Genomic DNA, 8471 nt, shown 5'->3' on the forward strand with positions numbered 1-8471 from the left:
TTCGGGAAGTTGAAAAATAGTAGCAAAATAAACCTAAATGATTTAAATTTTAGTAACTTTTGTTAAGTAGTAGATGATTAATTAAATGCCAGTAGTTTAGACTGGGTACGGTTGTGCCAGGGTGCGCTAGACTGTACGCTAGACGGTGCGCTAGACTGTACTGATTTAGAGATAGAGTCCAAAAGGAAAAGATTAAGTATGTTTATTCAAACAAGTTTCCATTATTGCATTGAGTCAGCGCCCTACGTTAACAAGATCTATAGATCAAATTGCTTTTAAAGAGTCAACAGTAAGTTTTCTACTTCGATTTCTTTTAATAATATCAATTACTTGATACAGATAGATCTCTTTGTTTATTATTTTGCTGTAAGAAGAACATTAGTAGTTTCATTATAATTCAATTAGTTTTTGCGTGAATAATTTAGCTCAGTCATAATGATTATATATTTTCAAAAGTACGGTTTTCCCCTTTTCCGGGGAAGATTAAAAAGATAAAAAAAAATCTAACTTATACAATATAAAAGAAAAAGCAAAAAATTCCTAGATAACTGAAAAAATAAAAAAAAAATTGCTGATAAAAAAAGTGGCACAACTGTACCCAGTACCCATCTAGCCTTATGGATTAATTAATTTATCATTTTTAATTAATGAATTTTTGTCAAGTAGTTGAATTGTCAGTACTGAAAAATTGTTAGAAAAAAATTCACTCTAATTTTATTTAAGAGTGATCATAAATTTTTTCTCTGAAAATTTGATAATTTATTTTAGATTATTGTAAGGATGATTACTATATTACAGTTGCTATCAATATAGACTTCTCTACTGATTTCTCTATTGTGCAACAATTTTTCACCAATTCATTAATGTTCTATAGTATGACAATCAAGGTCTTCATGGAAAACTGATTTTTCGCTCCCAGGGCTTATAGGCATTACTGCACAATACAAATTTATGCTCGAGTTGTTACTAAATTATACCACACTTGATTTTTAATTACAAAATGTTTTCAAATTAGAATATCCGCCGATATTGTTACTTTAGCTATAGAAAAATTCTATATATTTATAATTTTTTATAATTCTATAAATCAATATAAAGCATTAGGTCAAAAAATTAAAAAAAGAAAAAAATGTACTAGATGCTCAACGATCAGTTACAAAATTCCTTTATCTAGGTGTTACTAGAAGGCAAGCATATAATTGATCATTCTCTTTCGGATTAGATGATTATTAATTTTTAACTTCCCGTAGGGTAAGTTATAGTAATTTTATAATAAAATTGGTATTTTCATTCGATGACATATTATATAGCTAACTTCAAGTACAAGCTGATATGACTACTGCTTGATATCAAGCTGTTGAGACAGCAATAGAGCATTGAAATTGTGGTTACAATACAAAGCTCTCTGCCTGGAACCACATTTAATATAAGCAAAATAATTAATAAATTAGGTATTGATTAAATGTTTTTTTTGCTGAGTATATTACCTAATAGAATTATTTTTCTCAATTTAAAGAGATATGACAAATATTTAAGTTAAATTAGTTTATCAGTTGACGATCAAAATATGTAATGGATATGTATCATAAATATGATATAATTATAACCTAACAAAATTGTGATTGATATATCAATATTTCTTTGTAAAAAAATATTTATCATTGATCAATATAAAAAGCTTTGTTCTTGCGACTCAGCGTTGTTCTATACACTCCTCAGACTGCCTGACATCAATCGCTAGTTATATTGGTAAAGAAAATATAGATCTAAAATATGCTACCAAATGGAAATAGGCCGGCATTATTGTATCAAATATGACAGATAAGTCAACCATTGGGTTGCTTTCCAAAAAGCCATGAAATTATTAAGTATCGTCAGAATAGTTAATAGCACTCTTAAGTTCATTGCTGATACAAATATTCATTATTCATATATATTTTGCCTAAGGCCAGCATATTTTCAACTTTGTCGTCCCAACCTAACAGAGTGTGAAATGCTATTTTTTTATCAATATGATTAGAAAATGTTTAGTGCTGCCATAAAAGTCAGCACTAAAAGTCATAAATGAATGATAAATGTGTCTTAAGTTAAGTTGCAAATGATAAACTTATGTTTCAGACAATGAGCTAATTGTGAAGGTTATCTGTACATAGATTAAAATTACACTCAATTAGAAATACTAATAATGTATTATTACTAATAAACTCTCATAAATGTATATATATATATATATATATATATATATATATATATATATACAAGCGTACATACATTTTTTCTAATGTATGCCAAAATGTTCAAAAACCTCCAAAACGTGAAAATATGCAAAAATTTTCAATTTTGATTTTTGGACGATTACAATAACTTACCTTAATAAAAGTTAAAAAATATTTATATTAGGTTGTCAAATATCTCCCTTCCGCTTTTTAGTACAAAAAGGCGGAAGGGAGATATTTGACAACCTAATATTTATGGCTTATTAAGTAATACGTTTTTCATTATTTCCAATATGATATCTTACGATTAATTCCACTGCATAATAGTTTATTATATAATTGAATGATGCTAATCAATTACATAGATATGCAATAAATATTGTAAAGTTTTGTATTTGTTAATATTATTGTAATCTATATAGTGGGGTGCATGGTATCATGCCTTAAGGCAATTGCTGGAACTTCCTGTACCGTAATTAAACATTCGAGAAATAAAAATAATCAATAATTGTTTTAAATAATTTCAAATAGATTATTTATTATAAATTCATACTGTAAGTTTTTAATATTCAAAATTACGAAATTCTCTGTAAAATTATGTTTTGCACACCGTCTACTCATATAAAATGTTATTTGAATTAGTTCAATCGGATGATCCGTTCTCTCAAAAACTGGATTACCGTTTTTACACCCTTTGCGCTTATACCTCCGAAACGGCAAAATTGCCTTTTGCATAAACTTCTCACGATTGAGTACGAACCGAATGATATTTCAATCATACAAATCGGTTATTCTATACTGTCGAAAATGTCGACAACATTCGTTTGAACCATATACGTGAAAAAAATCTTAGTACGAAACCCAAAAAAATGACACAAAATATAGATAAACGCTAAACCTCCCTTTTCAAAAATTTCAATAATGAATATCAATATAAATAAAATATATTTTTTTTAAATTATTCAAATCGGACGCTTCGTTCTCTCAAAAACTGAGTTACATTTTTTGCTCTTTTTGCCCCGCTAGAACTGCCTATGCCTAAAAACTAATCAGCACATCTCCTTATCAATACAAATCGAATGTTTTTTAAATAATCGTCGACGAAAATTTGTATCCGCACACACACACACGTAAAAATATATAAAAATCTTCATTTACGATTTTTTGCGATTACTATAACTTACCCTACGGAAAGTTAATGAAGGCTTGAACAAAAAAAATTACATCTTCTATCGATCTTTGAACATGATATAAAAATGCAGTTGGAATACATTACTATTCACTCATGCATCACAAGGCTTCTAAATAATTACAATGGTCAAATGTCGAACAGTATATAAATTATAACTTAACTTTGTGTATATGTATGTATCTAAGGATATATATTTTATTATGAATATGATCATTAGTGTCATCTAATGAAGTTTATCAGCAAAGCAATAATTACTCCAAGTCGAATCATAAGAAGACCGGTTGCCATTACTCTACGATACAAAGTTGCAATATTATCGATCCTCGCCTTCGGATGCATACAGATAACTATATTAAAATGTCGTAAAATTTTTGACCTGGATTAGTAAGTATATAAACAATGAGCTATTGCTATTGCTAACTAAAGGTCGAACACTGATGTATTCATACATTCAATAAATATAAAAGTAATTTGTTAATATTTTATAAAACAAATAGATTTGCCATAGTGGTTGCTTCTCAGTAAAGAACAAGGCCGGCAACATTTGATGTAGAGAATTTAGGGCATAACTTGGAAATTAACAACATTGTTAGCAATTGGAATTTTAATACTATCAACAAATTATTTATATTTTTGCTATAGTAAAATTATTCATCATTTGACCCAACTTTGGCCATTGAGGCCTAATTTAATACTGTTCCGGACCTAATAAACATTCCAAATTTTACAAAAGTATATTATTAATGAACATTATTATTAGGTTCGAAAGGCCTATTTATTATAGGTAATAGCAATAAACAATTATGATAAATATAATAATTATAACATGGTAAATGCAATGTCAGTGATATGCGTTTGACGCTTAGAAGTTGTCGAAAAAAATTTAATATAAGTCAATGTCAATCATATATGTGTGACATAAAAAATAGTATTTTTCCAGGAGTTTTGGCAACAAAAAATTTTTTTGATACATTTTTTACATAATAAGTTACCTAAAAAAGCTACCATGGCTCATGTGAAAATTTTTCAGATATTATCGTGGCGATTAACGTGTTATTATGTTTATTGCCCAGATATTTTTTCTGTTAAAAAACATTATCGAAAAAAATGAAAATGTGTATATATTTTTACGTTTCAAAGCTTTCTGAACATTTTGGCATACTTTAGAAAAAATGGGTGTATGCGTGTGTGTGTGTGTGTACGTGTGTGTGTGCGGATACAACTTTTCGTCTACGATTTTGGAAACACCGTTCAACCGATTTGAATAATTCAAAGAACATTCGATTCGTATTGATAAGGAGACGTGCTGATTAGTTTTTAGACATAAGCAGGTCGACTATACAAAAAGAGCCAAAAATGGTAATTCAGTTTTTGAGAGAACGAAGCGTCCGTTTTTTTCCTACCTAATGTAAGATGTTTTTTTTATTTTTTATACAGCAATCATGACTATATATATGTTTTATAAGCTATTGTGACGTAAATACAAATCTTAGGGTTCATTAAATGCAACCCAACGGTCGACCATTTTGTATCTAAATTAAGATTTTTATTAAATTTCTTGTTATATATTAAATCTATAATTTTAATTGAAAAACTGATATCAACACTGCTTGATACCAAGCTCGTCGAGAAAGGTATGGGATGCGAAACCAAAAGTGACAACAAGATTTTGGTCAAAATAGAGATTTAAAAAACTTAATATTGAGTTATTTATTCTACAGATAAAAGTATTACACGCAGAAAAACAGATTCAAAAAAATGTTAAATACAAAAAACATTTTTCGTTCACATAAATACAAAAATTGATATAAAAATCTTTAATAAATTAAGTTTATGAAATTATAAGTTTATATTACAAAATAAATTTATACATTATAATTAAATTTTATAAATTTTTTGAATAAAATTTTAGCAAATTATAAAATTTTATTTAATTTCTTACGATATAAAATTATAAAGTATGAAATAACGATTATTATGGAAACTGTATAAAATAATAATTGCGCTTTTATTATTATTGAATAGCAATCACTACTATTCTTACGATTAGTGTTTCAAAGGATTTTATAATATATTTTTCTGCAATCTGGCATTATTAGAAGTACCCAAAGGTTGTACTTCCTCTATGTAATGAGCTTATTATTAGATACATCTCTAATTTGATATATATTGCAACAATGTCATTAGATCTATTTTCTAAGCTGGTATCACTACTGCTTGATATCAAGCTGGGCGAGACGAAAATAGAACATAGAGCTTGTACAAGAGTCTCGTACAAGTTGAGCATCGATATTTTAAATTAAGTCTATACCGATTTAGTTAATTGATAAATGTTAAATTCAAAAATATTTGTATCTGAAAATTATTTTTGAATAATTGATTATTTTTTCTAATTTTTGTAAATGTCCATTTTCCCTAATAGAAACTGATTAAAATTAAAACTTTTTCATAAATAAAATTGTAGGATCATTTTATTTTCTATCAACATAAAAACTGTTTTATGGAAAATGTTACTCATTGCTGCTTCCAATAAAAGCCATCACAAATCTAAATTGAATATACAGCAAATGGAATATTTTTCACTAATAATCTTATATTAAACTTAATAATACTTAATAAAATTTAGCCAGTTTATTTACAATAACACATAGAAGCCAATTTCTTAATAAAATGGGAATGTTATGGTAACGCTAAATTAACGGGTCTATCTTTGTATGAATTGGTAGTCACAAACTGCGAAAAGGATATGTATTTGCTGTGCGATCAGCGTTTTACACATAAAACCTAATTTCACATATGTGTTATCAAAGAGTCATCAGAAATCTGCACTTATGGTAAAATTGATGTTTGGCTTTTGTGCTTTTGTAGGTTAGATTTTATGTGTCAAACTCCTGATCGCACAGCAAATACATAGCTTTTTGACAGTTCTTTACAGCCAACTTATACGAAGTTAACATAACCATAAGCATAAAATTACTATTATATAAGAGAATTGGCCTTATACATTAATTTATGAAGTTCCAGCTTATCCTATTTCAACCTTAAGAGAAATGAAATTGGATGGAAGTTTCCACATGCAAAAAGGCATTCCGAATTCTCTTTTCGCATAATTTAAATTCCCCTGTGTTTGCTCCTAAATCAAAATTACATCACCTTTAATATTTTATTATTAAAACCAAGTTGTTCATCGATTCTAACCTAAGATCCAGCAGATACATCCAGCAGTCGCAAAGCCTGAATCAGTTGTTCTAATGATAATAAATGTTAAGCGAATTAAATCTATTACGGTATTCAGGAACGTGTATTTATGCATAAGATTTCTAATGAAAATTTATGCACGCAAATTAATTTAATTAAAAACCCCTCCTTCGTGTTTTCATTTTACTCCTTCACTGAACTCGAAGTTAATTTTTCGTGGGCGCTATAAGGCTAAGAGATGCCCGAGGCCAAATGCAGAACTACATCGAAGCAAACTTGTTTGGCTTTATACACAAACGGAGGCTTCGGTTATATTATATTCACTTATACACTATCAAAGGAATATATACATATATACATTCAAATATACACACACACATATATATATATATATATATATATATATACACACATGTCGAGATTTGGTCGTTCGACGTTGAACATATTCTTAAAAATAATTGCAGCCAAATCGTCGAAAATAAAGAAGCCAATAAATAATAATAAATATTTATGCTGTTCGTTTCGAGCACGAAGTAGGTGTCACCATTCAAATGAAGACAAATGAAAAAAATCAAGTAAAACAGCAATGTGAGTGTTAAAAAAATATTTTTTTTTACTTTTCTCTTCATTATTGATGTATTTTGTTGTAACTATATAGGTACATATATCTGCAGACGAATTGAGTTGAAATATAAATAATAGAAGTTTATAGTGAATTTATCATCAATAATTGAATTCGACTAACTAGTAGTGCAAGGGATCATGCCTAAAAGCAAATTGCTGGAACTTCCCGTACCGTAATTTAAAATTTTTAAAAAAGCGCTAACATTTTTTGTAAACTGAATTTTTTTTCATTTTCAAATTTTTCTTAAAGCAATCTAGCTGCGTAGCTGTTTTAGGGACGAAATGTAGCGCGTAAGCGCCGCGTCGCAGTCTTACGGATAAACATTGGTACGGAACCCATAGAATTGAAAATTATTTTTTTTACTCGCGAATTCCGAGATTTATGTGAATTTTTCCGCAGGAGCGGCAGCTTCCGAGTGGAAAGGGTTAAAATTAAAATCTTTATATAATATCTGATTATTTGATGTGCATATATCTAATGATCATTTTTGACCCCCAAATGGCATTTATATTTCCTACTTCCTGTAGGGTTATAGTAATCGTTCAGAAATCTAAAATACATTTTTTTGCATATCTTTACGTTTCAGAGGTTTCTGAACATTTTGGCATACCTTGGAATAAACTTATATGTGTGTGTATGTATGTTAGGATACATACATACAATTTTTTGAACTATTTTAATTTTAATTATTCAAAAAGCATTCGATTCCTATTTATAAGAAGACATGCTCAATGGGTATCAAAAACTTTCAAGAGTTGCCAAATTTTCAAAATGTTTTCTGAATTGTTCAAATTGGACGATCCGTTCTCTCAGAATATAAATTGCCATTTTTAGCATTTTTGCCTTGTATCTTTGAAACGGCTGGACCTGCCTTTGCCAAAAACTAATCGGCACATCTTCCCCTTAATAGGAATCGAATGTTTTTTGAATCATTCAAATCGGTTGATCCATGCGCCCAAAATCGTGGAAAAAAATTCTATCCAAACACACATACATACACACACACGCCTTTCTTTCATCCTTTTTTTTATTAAAACCAATATTATCGATACGTCCAAACTAAAATTTAATTGGATTTTAAATAATAATTTAAGAATGAAAGTAAATTAACTACAAAATAGTACTTTATATTTGAAATTAACATATTGCATTTCACAAGCTTATGATAGCAAAAAAATATATGAATATTATAAATGTCTCACATTTATAGAGATTCTGTATAAATACTTATTGACCAATA

The sequence above is a fragment of the Ctenocephalides felis genome, unplaced genomic scaffold (assembly GCF_003426905.1).
Source record: "Ctenocephalides felis isolate EL2017-DRISC unplaced genomic scaffold, ASM342690v1 CF-g0.4_SCAFFOLD_01886, whole genome shotgun sequence".
NCBI lineage: Eukaryota > Metazoa > Arthropoda > Insecta > Siphonaptera > Pulicidae > Ctenocephalides > Ctenocephalides felis.